General features: G+C 53.3%; 1 long non-coding RNA gene across 1 annotated transcript; it reads right to left on the bottom strand.

Moving 5' to 3' along the window:
* Window positions 1-508: 508 nt before the first annotated feature.
* LOC111557823 lies at window positions 509-12,257 on the bottom strand. The gene is made up of 4 exons (XR_006589717.1): window positions 12,035-12,257; window positions 6,891-6,980; window positions 5,652-5,704; window positions 509-5,308 (listed from the first exon to the last, which is right to left on the bottom strand). It is a non-coding gene; the product is annotated as an uncharacterized LOC111557823 (long non-coding RNA).
* Window positions 12,258-12,555: the final 298 nt, after the last annotated feature.

Genomic DNA, 12,555 nt, shown 5'->3' with positions numbered 1-12,555 from the left:
TCACGATCTCACGGTCCGTGAATTCGAGCCCCGCGTCGGGCTCTGTGCTGATGGCTCAGAGCCTGGAGCCTGCTTCGGATTCTGTGTCTCCCTCTCTCTGCCCCTCCCCCCTCATGCTCTGTCTGTCTCTCTCTCTCTCTGTCAAAAAATAAATAAGCATTAAAAATAAATAAATAAAAAATAAAAACAGTTCAGGTGGTTCATTTATGTTAAGCATTTTTACCACCACTTTAAAAACAATCAATTCCGGATAGATTTTAGATTTAAATATGAAAGAGACACCACAGGGGAATATCTCCATGACCTTCGAGTAAAGAAAGATTTCTCCAGAGAAACAGAACATAAGCAGGACTTGGTGTTGCAGCCAATAGAGCAGAATTTCTTCTTCAAAAACCTCAGTTTTGTTCATAACGCCTTCTGACGGATCGGATGCGGATCGTTCAGATGCCGGAGGACAATCTGCTTTACTTAGAGCCAACTGACGGTGGACATTAAGCACATCTACAAAACACAGTCCATGGCGACACGTAGATTAGTATCTGACTGAATAGCTGGGGACATCGTAATCCTGGTTCATTGAGCTGCTACTATAAAATACCCAGACCAGGTGGTTTATAAACAACAACGTATATGTCTCCCAGCTCTGGAGGCTGGGCAGCCCAAGGTCAGGGTGCCAGCACAGCCGGGATCTGGTGAGTACCCCTCTTCCAGGTTGCACACTGCTGACCTCTCGCTGTGTCTTCAGAAGACAGGAAGGGTGAGCAGATTCTCTGGGACCTCATTTATAAGGGCACTAATCCCATTCTTGGGGGCTCTACCCTCATGACCTAATCGCCTTCCCCAAAGGACCCACCTTCTAATACCATCACTTTGGGGGTTTAGGATTTCAACATATGAATTTGTGTGTGTGGGGGGGGACACAAATATTTAGACTGTAGCAATGTGTTTTAAAAGCATGGGTTCTATTATGACTCAGGGATGGGGAGGCTAATAGATTAGGAGATGACTGCCATTGAAAAGATGGCGGTTATACTCACACATCACAAGAGGGGGGCCCCTCCCCGAGAGAAGGGTGCATGGAGGGGGCAGGTGGGGAAGCACCAGGGTTCGTCAGGAGGCAGAGAGACCGAGAGACCGAGGGGAGAGCACGGACGAGAGTCTCTACTGTGGTTTCCACAGGATGGAATGGGTGAGGTGGGGAGACAGACTTGGGATTGGCGGGGCAGACTTGACTCTTGGCCGGGGCACGGGGCTGCCTCTGCTGGCCTGACACCTGGCTCCGTGGTGACTAGGGCAAAGGATGGTGAGGGTCCGAAAGGGGCGCTGAGGGCGTGGGCTCTCGATTGGCTGGCTTGCATTCAGAAGGCCTGAGCGCAGGTGAGTCTTGTGCTCTCGCTAGAAATCGGCCACGCTTGGCCCAGGCAGTCACCCCAGGGCCCCCATGGCCCCGAGACGGTCAAGCGTCGGAATAATGAAAGGAAAAGGCATGACTGATGCCCAGGGCCCAGCTAGGCATAAAACTAACCACGACGGTGGGGTAGGTAAACGCGGCAATGTTCACGACGGTTCTCCCTCGGAAAGCGGTGAGACTGCGTGAGGTTTACTTCCTTTCCTTTCTCTTTTCTGTACGCTCTAAATTTTCTCTGTGAGCCTGAATTACCTTTCTTATCAACATGGTGAGGGGGAGGGGACCGGGTCAAAAACCGTCTGGGGTGTCTGGCGTGACTAGCTGAGTCCCTAGCCCCACGGACGCATGCTCCCGTCCGGGCTGGTTCGAGGGGACACGGGCATCTCCCTGCCGCGCGCCCTCCCTGGCCTCTCTGTCCCCCAGAGCACAGAGGTGCCCTCCTGCCTCCCTTCCCAGGACGCTGAGGGGGCCGGAAGCCCGCATAAGACGGTGGGGGCCTCCCCTCAGAGGGCCTGTGTCAAAAACCTGGGCTTTGGGTGTGTGTGCTTAGAGTGTATGTGTCAAGAAGTGAGTGTCTGTAAATGAGTGTGTAAAGGTGTGGGGCGCGTATGTGTGTGTGTGGGCAGGTGAACGTGCATCCGTGCATGCATGCGTTAGTGTGAGTGTGGGGTGAATGAGTGCACATAAGTGTGAGTGCCAGAGAGGGTGTGTGCGTGCATCTGTGTGCGTCGGGGGTCTGGGAACCAGAGGAGGAGGGGGCAAGACAGGAGGAAGCACAGTGACCCTGCCTTGGTGCCCTGGGGGGACAGGCCGCCACACGGGAGAGCCACAGGAAGGAGACCAGGCTGCGTCCCAGGATCCCATGTGTGTAGCCCCAGAGGGCGGGTCTCCACGGCTGACTGGGCTGGAGAGGCGTCTCCACCACCATGGAGCCTCTTGGAGGCCAGGGGGCGCTCCGAACTGGGGCGGAGGTGTGCACTTGACTGTCACCCGACTGGGGAGGACATTCTGTGGGCCTCTTTGCCCAGCATGCCGAAGGGCCCTGCACAGGGCCAGTTGCCCCGCCCAGCACGGCGGGGGGGGGGGGGCGGGCGACCTGAACCCCCTATGCCCCAAGTGTCCTCACGGCAAGCCGGGTCCCCAGCCCGCCTGTGGAGACTGTAAACTATGTTGGCTGTGAGACACTCCTGCGCCACCAGTCTTCAGAGAACGTGGGCGCCTCTGTTGGTGGTCTCGGGGGGCAAAGGCAAGTAGACCCGGGGTGACCACGCACGGGGGAGTCAGGCCGGTGCCCTACCTCTCCCGTCCTCCACCTCACCTGCATTTTCCTGGAGCCAAGATGACACGAGGGGGGCCAGGAGCGGCCCAGGACGGGTGGGGGAGGGCCGCGGAGGGAGGGCAACAAGGCCCTTCCTGCAAAGGGGACATCCCTCCCCTCTGTGATGAGGTGGCCCTTCCTGAGGGGAGCCACCCCCAAAGTGATAAGGCCTCTCACAAGGGGGGCCGGCCCCCCGGTTACACTCTGCCTTTGAAGCCGACCCTTGAGCGCTGAGAGGGCTTCTTCGCGGGACGCCCCAGCCCCTTGGTGGGAAAGCCTTTGAAGTGTCTGGTGAGGCTGGGCCTCTAAGGGGCCGACTGTCCTGAGTCAGACATGTGGGGCGGGGGGGGGGGGGGGGCAGGGGAGGAGGGAGAGACTGACAGCTCCTTGTCTGATTGAACAGGAGCCCAAACAAGCAAAGGTCCAGAGAATACTCCGCAGGCCCTTGTTGCCGCCCAGCTCTGAACGCCCCGGCCACTGATCCCCAGGAGCTGAGGAGGCCGAGGGCTTGCAGCTTCTGTGGCAGGAGCCGGACCCCGAGAAGGCGGCCAGGCTGGGCCCGGCCCCGAGCATCCTTCTCTCGTAGGAAAGAGAAAACCACCGGAAGGATCTCGACCTGCCGCTTGGAGGGTGGCCGGCAGCATGGGCCCCACCCCAGGCCCACGGAGCCGGGAATAACTAAGCGACGACTCCCTTGTCCCTCTCTGGGAAGAATAAAGGACCCGCCTCTGGAGTCCGATGGGCACGGGACACTTTCTGTTTTATGAAACGCCTCCAGCCTCGTAACTGCTGGTGAGAATCAGAATATTACCAGTGTTGCCATGTTGGAGACGAAATCCATCTGGGCTGGTGGAGGGAGAGGTTTACAGAAGAGTGGACCAACGCACGGGTGGGTGTGAGACTTAATAAGGTAGCATAGACGTGGGACTGGGACTCAGGCCTCCTGAAAGTGCCCCACTCCACTCACCGCCCCCATGACCTCACCACCTCCTATGACCGTTTAGCAGTCTGGCCCGGCGGAAGGACGCCGGACGTGACAGAAGGTCGGGAGTCCTGAAGTGAATCCTAGTTCTGCCCATGCTTGGCTGTGTGCCCTTGGCCAGGTAGCTGAACCTCTCTGGGGGCCTCCAACCACACGGTCTCAAAGAACACTTTCTGCTCTGAAATGGGGGTACCTCTTCCCTCCCCAGGATTCACCCGAGAACATTCTCTTCATATGTTTGAAAAGGCGATGGGCCTTTTCAGATGTTGCTGACATCCATCCATTACATAAAACAGGGAATTATCTGATGAGGAATGGGGGCCTGACTCAGGGCTGCGTGTCACTGACAGGGAGGTAACCTGCACTAAATGCTCAGAGCGAGGTCGGGAGGAGGCCGGTCGTGGAAAGAGAGGAAGTTTCTCCGGTAACCATGGTTTCAGCGGATGCCCTCTGGCAGCTCATTACAAAATAAACATCACAGGTGCCCAGGGAAGCCTCCCCTAGCTCACCTCTCCCTTCTTCCTATTTCTGTGGCTTCTGCCTCCGTGACCCTTTTTTAAATTTAAATTGATGGACTTTCCCCTTTAGAGCAGTTTTAGTTAGGTTTAAGACAAAATTCAGTGGAAGCTACAAATTCTCACCATACCCCACCCCTGCCCTGGAAATTTCCCCTGTTATTAACCTCTCTCTCTTTTTTTAAGTTTATTTATTTATTTTAAGAGAGAGAGAGAGAGAGCACACATGGGGGAGAGGGGGAGAGAGAGGGAGAGAGAGAATCCCAAACAGGCTCCGTGCTGACAGTGCAGGGGCGCGAGCTCACAAACCTTACGCTCATGACCTGAGCTGAAGTCAAAGAGTCAGAAACTTAACTGGACTGAGCCACCCAGGCGCCCCTCGCCTGTTATTAAGCTGTAATTAACCTCTCGCCTTAGTGGCACATTTGTTGCAACTGACGAGCCAGTGTGGATACACCACTATTAACTAAAGTCCATCAGAATTCACTCTCGGTGTTGTAGTCTATGGGTGTGGACAAACGTAGAATGACATGTATCCATCGTTACACCACCACCCATCGTTACAGCAGTGTCACTGCCCTAAAAGCCCTCTGTGTACCACCTATCCATCCGTCCCTCCTGCCCAAGCCCTGGCCACCCCCTATCTTTTTATTTCCTCTGTAGTTTCGCCTTTTCCAGAAATGTCCTCTAGTTGGAATGATCCAGTATGCAGGCTTTTCAGACTGTCACTCAGCAATGTGCAGTTCAGTTTCCTCCATATCTTTTCAGAGTTTGCTGAGCTCCCTTCCTTGCAGCGCTGACCTGGTGGGCTTCTGATGGGGAGCAGAATATCCTGACGGCTGCACCAGGACCTTCGCAGGAGCCCCACACCCCCAGAGCCCGGCAGCACCGTCTCAGAAGGGCTGTGCAGTCAGAGCCTGTCCATTCACTCAGCGTGCCCAGGAGCTAGGGACAGAGATGTGAGAAACAGGGGCCGGGTTCTTACGAAATCCCACCCAAAATGGGTGGAAGGAGCCACCGGAGAGCTGGGCTCCGGCCTCCTGGGATATGTGGCTTCCCTCCCTGCAGGAAACACGAGCCATCACCTGAAAAGGAGATACTGCGTGGTGACACGGTGACCCGTCTGCACCTGACTCCTTGCCCTGCCCAATTCCCCCCCCCCCCCCCCCCCCCAACCAGGCAAGGAAGGAGAATCTGGGAGGAGAACATCCAACCCCCAGCCCATTTTAAGCCCGGCCAGGAAAGCCCCAAAGCTGCCTGGCTGTCTCCCGCCCCCATCCCTGGCAGAAGGTTTTCCAGAGGAACCAGACAGCCTCCTGAGCACCCCCAATATGCGCGGAGTCGCTGGATCTCATCTGTCTGCCTCCCTCCTGGGCCAAGACAAAAGCGTCACTCTGTGTCTGACACCACGGCCCGAATCACTCTCACCCCTGCTGTCAGCCTCCTCCCTGGCTTTCTTCTTTGCTCGGTGTTATTTACCACTGCAAAATGAACAGAGTAACAAGCTTCTCACTCAGGGACGCCACCCCACCTGAAGAATTTGAGCCAACTTTTGCAAAACTTGGCTGCAATCGAGGTCTTGCCTTCTGGATCTTGGTCAGCTCAGGGAAGGCTGGGGTTCCAAGAATTTCCGCATGACCAACCGGTGGCGGGTGGGAGGGGCGGGGAGGGGCTGGAGAAGAAACCCAGGACACGGACCATCCCCAAAGAATTAGAAGCCCTATAAACACCATCAGATATGCCTTCCGTAAAGGGTTTCATGGAGCTGTTTTTAACGTCTACATTTAACAATTCGAAGTACCCCGGGCCTGTGTATTTCAGGTATAAAGTCTCAGAAGCAAAAACTTACAAAGGTCTCTGATGTTTCTCTTTCAGACTTTTTTTTTTTTTTTCCCATGATACGAACTTTTTTTTTTTTTTTTTAGGCCTGTGCTTTCCAGTGAGCTCTCCTCCGTCTCTTTTTCTTGCTGAAACTGCAGATGTACATTATGGTAGTGTGAAAAAAGCTAATTACACTGCAGAGGCTTGGCGGGAGGCAGGGAAGGCCCCGCCGAGAGCACAGGATGATTGATTTGCACTGTCACACCGCTCTGCTGGGTGTCATAACTTAGTGACAAATCAAGGATTACAGTGACCCAGAGTAACTCTCTCCCTTTGTTGTTGGGCAGACATCAAAGCCGCCAAGCATATTAGTGTTTTTAATAAGCAGTTAAGTCAGGAGTAGCTTACAGTTTAGAATTACTTTGTGTACAACTGGAGGTGTTGGGGCGGGGGAGAGCGTAGGAGAAAAAACAACCAAAAATCATTAGTCGGATAAAAAAACCCGAATGAAATAAAACAAAAGAAAAGAAAATGAAATGGAACAGAGCCCATGTGGCAGGAGCGGGTTCTTTGTAGGGGCGGTTGGAGGTTTTGCATTATTTGTTCAAGCCACACAGAGGCCTGCTGGGGCAAGGCACGCCGTCTGGAAATTCGGTTTTCTGGGTGGGGGGGGAAAGGGACTATACACGCTACAGTTCTGGGAGGGAGGGGTGGCGCGCTTCTTATAAGCAAATGGCTTTGTTTTAATCCGCGCAGAGGGAGGCTGGGAGGGTCACGTTGATGTGTTTGAGGACAAATATCCTGTTCCCCAACAATTAGTATCATAAAATGGTTGGGGCAACTCACCTTATCTCGAGTGTACACGTATCCCTGAGGACAGCTGCGGTCGATGCTGGTTTTTCTCAGGACCTTTACCTTCAGCAACGGAGCAGAGACCTGAAAATCAAAGCAAGGTGGGAAGCTACTATTCGTTCCTGCTATACGGTCATTATCACCCTGGTGATGCGAATGGTTTCCGAGGACGAGGACTGGCTCCTTGGAGGACACAGCTGGGGCCAGGGCCCCGATGACGTAGGTTGGCTGTCACGCTCTGTGGGGTGACTTTCCCTGGTGACTTTCAGCAGGTGGAGCCCCCCAGACAGAGAGAATCTCTGCCCGAATCACACTTGAACTCCTGAGAAGCATGTAACGGCATCAGAGATGGGGTGACCCAGCTCATGTGGTATGGGAGAAGAGCAAAGGCAGGTCTTGGCTGTGTGACCCTGGGCAAATCCATCAACCTCTCTGGGCCTCAGTTTCTTCGTCCGGCATGCCTGGAAATAATCCTTTCTTGCTTGCTCAGTGGGTTGTACATATCTAATAAAACGAGGCTGATGAAAATATTTCACAGATTCCCAAGCACTAGGCGACTCGATCGGAAAATGGAAGCGTGGAAAGAAGCCATCTTGTCACATGTACGCTGGGTTGACACGGGTGAAGGAAAGCTATGGCATCACCCACGTGGGCACCCCATGACAGATCTGCATCTTGAGAAGCACATCCACGGGGATGCACTTTGGCCTATGTTGTGTATAGAATCCACTGGGGTAAACAATGGCCTTGATTTTCATTTGTGTGTATGTATGAGTCTATGTATTCCCATTTGCATCCCAATGAACAGAAACAAGAAAAATCAAAACCATGGGAGTAGCTTTAATTCCTATTATTATGAATAAAATGATGGAATAGGCAGGCTGCAGGTAAGAGGGTGAGAGTAAGAGAGGGAGGCCTCCCCAAACAGGGAGGCCCCAGCAGGTGGCTGACAGAGCAATCCCCCTCAATATAGTCCCTATGGCTATGTATTAGCCAGGTGGGTTCCAAAGGGAGATTTTTGTCAGTTTGCTCAGGAGGCGAGATAAAGCCTTGAGAGACTGATGGTCCCTCAAGCAAGTTCATGCTGACTGAGCAGCGAGAGTGTCTCAGAGACCCCCACTCAGAGACTGTTCCATTGGATAACTGGGCCCTCGCCCCTGGCTTTCACTCAGCACTTTGAAAAGTCCCATTGACAGGCTAGGATTCCCTGACTCTGTTTTTACATGTGTTTTTTATTTTTTAATATTTTTGAAAATTTACATCCAACTTAGCATATAGTACAATAATGATCTCAGGAGTAGAATTCAGTGATTCATCCCCTGCATATAACACCCAGTGCTCAAGCCGGTCCTCTTTAGATTGCAGACCACCTCCCTCTCTTTTTTTGCAATTAAGTGGGTCACGGTTTCCTCTACTTAGGGCGTTCTATTCCATGGCAGCATTTGTGCATTAACAAATGCATCCTGCAAGGTAAGTTCCTTCTGTAGTTGCCCAAGTGCATCACGTTATGTTGCTTCTTACTTATCAGAATTGCAGAATTACTCTTCAATATCTCACAGCTGCCTTCATAATGACTACAGAAGATACTTCTGAGCCCACCCAGCCCTGTGTTCCCTTTCTCCAACCTTACAGAGAACTTTCTTCAAATGAAACCTCCCATGGGAAAGAGCTCTGTCTTGTCTAACAGGTCAGATCTGCTCATAGCACTCCGAGCCAGCAATTCCGCTCCTTGGTTATCTCCCACACGGGCACCGGGAGACAGGGAGAGGAATGTTCCGTACAGCGCTGTTCCCAATAGGAAGAAATGGAAAACCGCCTCAAAGTCCGGCAGCAGCGGAAGAGACAAACTGTGGTCATTTAATGTAAATAAACGCTATTGACTGGCAAACACGAACTACGGCTGTGAGCGTGAACTTGAAAAGAAATCTCGAAGCCAAAATGTGATGAAGAAAGGCAAATTCTACGGGGTGCATCTGGGTAAGCATCCGACTCAATTTTGGCCCAGGTCATGATCTCACGGTTTGTGAGTTCAAGCCCCACTGATGGTGCAAAGCCTGCTTGTGATTCTCTCTCCCTCTCTCTCTGCCCCTTCAGTGCACGGACGCTCTCTCTCTCTCTCTCTCTCTCAAAATAAATCAGTAAACTTAAAAAAAGAAATGCAAATTCTAGAAGACAACATGCATGTGACTTTGTTAATATAAAGTACAAAAAACAGGCAACAGTAAACAGTACGTTGACTGAGCACACATACGTGAGTATTGAAACTGTGAAGGGGAGGAAGGAGACAAGGGAGAAGGAAGGAGAGAGGGCAGGGAAGAAACGGGAATGCTCTCGTTCCTGGGGAGGTGGTTTCCCCCCAGCTCAACGGGGCTCAGGCTTGGTGTGTTGGATGCGGGGGTAAAAGGCTGTGAGGGTGATCTAGGATCTTACGAGCTCCTTTATTGTTCAGATATGCGGTTAGTAGGTGCCAAGAGTTTACTAACCACAGTGCTCCCTGAACTGGCATATTTTCTTCTACGGTCCTCTGGAGTAACCAAGGAAGATGAAGGTGGTTCATGCCAGGGATCTGTTAAAACAAAACAGCATCTAGAAGATGGTCTAGGGCTGGCAGAAGTTAGGGTGGCCTCCTCCACCTTCCAGATGGCTCACACGCTACTCACAGATGCCCCGAGTGGGATGAGGGACTCGGGGCGAGGTGGGGCCGGGGGTGAGGGGTCTCAGTTCTGGTATAAAGAAGCAGGTGGGCGGGAATAATAGGCAACTGACGGTGGGCAGTCCAACCCGGACGGTGGACACTCGAACACTCGAACATCAGTGTGTGAGCGTCCAGTGAGAGAAAAACACGCCAGGCGGCAGGGCGGCCCTCAGCACTGAATACTGTAGACGCCACAAAGTGGACCAAGAGAGAGGAGATGTATTCATTCCTATTATTCACCTCGAAAGTGACCTCCTCAGAGGGAGATAGGGAGTGACCACTCAGTCACTCCCTAGTGCGTCCCTCTATTTTAATTCTCTGCACAGCACCTCTAGGATCTCATGTTTTCCAGTTCTGTTTGCGCATCTGTTGACCGCTGGTCTCCCCCAGCCTGGTGCCTCATCGCCGTCCCTGCCGCCGGGACATAAATTTAGCTCCCTTCGCGTTGGAGGTAATCAGAGAAGCATCCTTCCCTCCTTGGAGATAACGTTCACATAGATATCAAACACTATAGCCTCATATGGATCTGTAAGAAATAACTTCTAAAAATCATCCAGTAAGGAGCCTCAGGATGTCAGTAAGAGTAGTTGCCTCTTGGAAGGAGCGCTAAGAAACTGAGGGATAGGAAGAAAAAGGTAAACGTCTCACTGCGTATTTTGTGTCCTATTGGACCATTTAATCAAGCACATGTATGTCTTGTATTAAAAGTTTGCTTTAGGGGCGCCTGGGTGGCTCAGTCAGTTAAGCGTCCAACTCTTGGTTTCGGCTCAGGTCGTGATCTCATGGGCTGTGAGTTTGAGCCCTGAGTCAGGCTCTGCACTGGCAGCCTGGAGCCTCCTTGGGATTCCTTCTCTCTCTCCCTCTCCTGCCCTTCCCCTGCTTGTGCACTGCCCCCCCAACCCAAATAAATAAATAAACTTAAAAAAATTAAGTTTTTTTTTTTCTCTCCCTGCACCTCCCTCTAAAATAAATAAATAAATAAATGAATAAATTTTTATTTTAATTAAAATCTCAACACCTCTCCCTCTGGCTCTCCCCATCTTAATTTCCCAGACTAGGCATTTCCGATTGCCTCATTTAAAACCCCTTGAGCCTGACGAATGACGTTTCAGGGTTCACCTTCAAATCTCTCCTGTACATTTGGAATTTAGACCCATTATGTGGCTGTTTTCTTGGTTTTCCTTTAAGCTTCCTTCACCTTCCTTTTCCCTGGGGGAGTCAGGAGACATTTCCAGAAGAACTTTGAGAAATGATCTGCTAGTCCATACAGCACCAAAAGTGATGGCCAGATTTCTTTTTCTGAGCACGTGTTTGCTGGAATGTGGGGCTGGGCACAGAAGGGCGAGCAAAGCTTTCTTCTCTAACCTGCTACTGTCCTCCTGGGTTGGACCTCTGTCCCCAGGCAACCCAGCACAAGCCTCCCCTGAGGGTGCCAGCACCCTCCCATCTGAACCGGGAAGAGTGTCCCTCTCACAGAAGGCACCAGGTAGAGGGGATTGTCCATCGACCGTGCCAGTTGGCCAAGTTCCTCTCTCAGCTAAATCAGGAAGCTCATAAAAAGACTTTATCTCTGGGTCGCCCGTGCCTCCCCAGTTTCCACCCGCCTGGCGCCTGGGAAAGGACAACAAAGGGGTGTGGAGAACAATGACCTTCTGTGAGGCCGAGCCTGCACCAACAGAGTCACGGGAACCCCGGAGTCTCGGTCCCTCTCCTCCCTTGGCCTGGAGCCCAGGTGGCCAGGTGTCCTTCCTGGTAGACCAGGAGGCCCTGGTGGCCACGTGTGCTCCCCGGCTGGTGGCCTTGCCCATGTCCCTTCTTGAGTGTTACAGCTCTTCCAAAAGAGCCTGACAGGTGGCCTAGTTTTCTCCTTTGATTTCTTAGAATACTCCTGGTGTCACCAACTCTAGAAAACGCCATTTTGTTTCTTACCATTCCTCTCTGGACTGGGCCGAAGACCAATGTCACATCCTGCCCCTCACGTTTGCCATTCTTCCCAGAGCCCCCCACCGGGGTTGCACACCGACCGCAGAGGCCGTTCCCCTATGGTAAGGAGGTGGCTCCGTCCCCCCCCCCCGCCTCACCCCCCCGCCTCCCCCCCTCCCCCCCCCGCCTCCCCCCCTCCCCCCCCGCCTCCCCCCTCCCCCCCCGCCTCCCCCCTCCCCCCCCCGCCTCCCCCCTCCCCCCCCCCCCCCCCCCCCCCCCCCCCCCCCCCCCCCCCCCCGCCCTGCCTGGGCCTCACAGCTGCCTGTAAAACACCAGGACATCCGGGCATCTGGTTCATAACAGCCTGTGCTCCCGGACCCTTGGTTCAGGTACAGTGACCTGAAGGCGCTCCCTGCCCCCACCCCCAACCTGCAGACTCAGCGCCGCTGAATACCTTCACATTCTTTGCTTTCAAATTTTACATTTTCCCATCTGCCGTCTCACGACTTTTGCCACTAACCCGAGAAGAACGTAGATGCGTATTTTTATTTCTCCTTTAGGGACAAATGAAGTGAGGTGCAGGCTTGCCCAAGGTCATTACCAGTCGCTGGCTGACAGAGCAGGTGGAACTCCTGACTCCTCTCTCCAGGGTTTCTCCATCCTGTTGCTTGTTCAGAAACACTTCCGGTGCTTGGGCCTATTGTACTTCCCACTTCCGGTCACGGACCCTGAGAGCCGAAAGGGGCTTCCGGTGTGGGGTGTGGTCGTGTCCCATCCCCCCACAAGGAAACTAAGACCCAGAGGGGAGGCAGGGAGGAACTTCTCAAGGTCATACAGGGAGGGACCAGCAAAGCTGTCTGGTCCCAGGCCCGCTGGTGCTGGGGATCCAAAACTCTTTCTCCCCATTTCTCTCCTTCCCTCCACCCTGCCAGGGTGACCAGGCGATCCTTGGTGACTGTGTGGCCTTTGCAGCGGCGGCCGTGCTCTGAGGAGGGACAGGGGGCTCCTCGTGGACCGGAGGGGCGGGTCTGGGAAAGAGGG

This window comes from Felis catus, chromosome E1, assembly GCF_018350175.1.
Source record: "Felis catus isolate Fca126 chromosome E1, F.catus_Fca126_mat1.0, whole genome shotgun sequence".
Classification (NCBI taxonomy): Eukaryota; Metazoa; Chordata; class Mammalia; order Carnivora; family Felidae; genus Felis; species Felis catus.
This window is presented reverse-complemented; position numbering and strand designations above follow the sequence as displayed.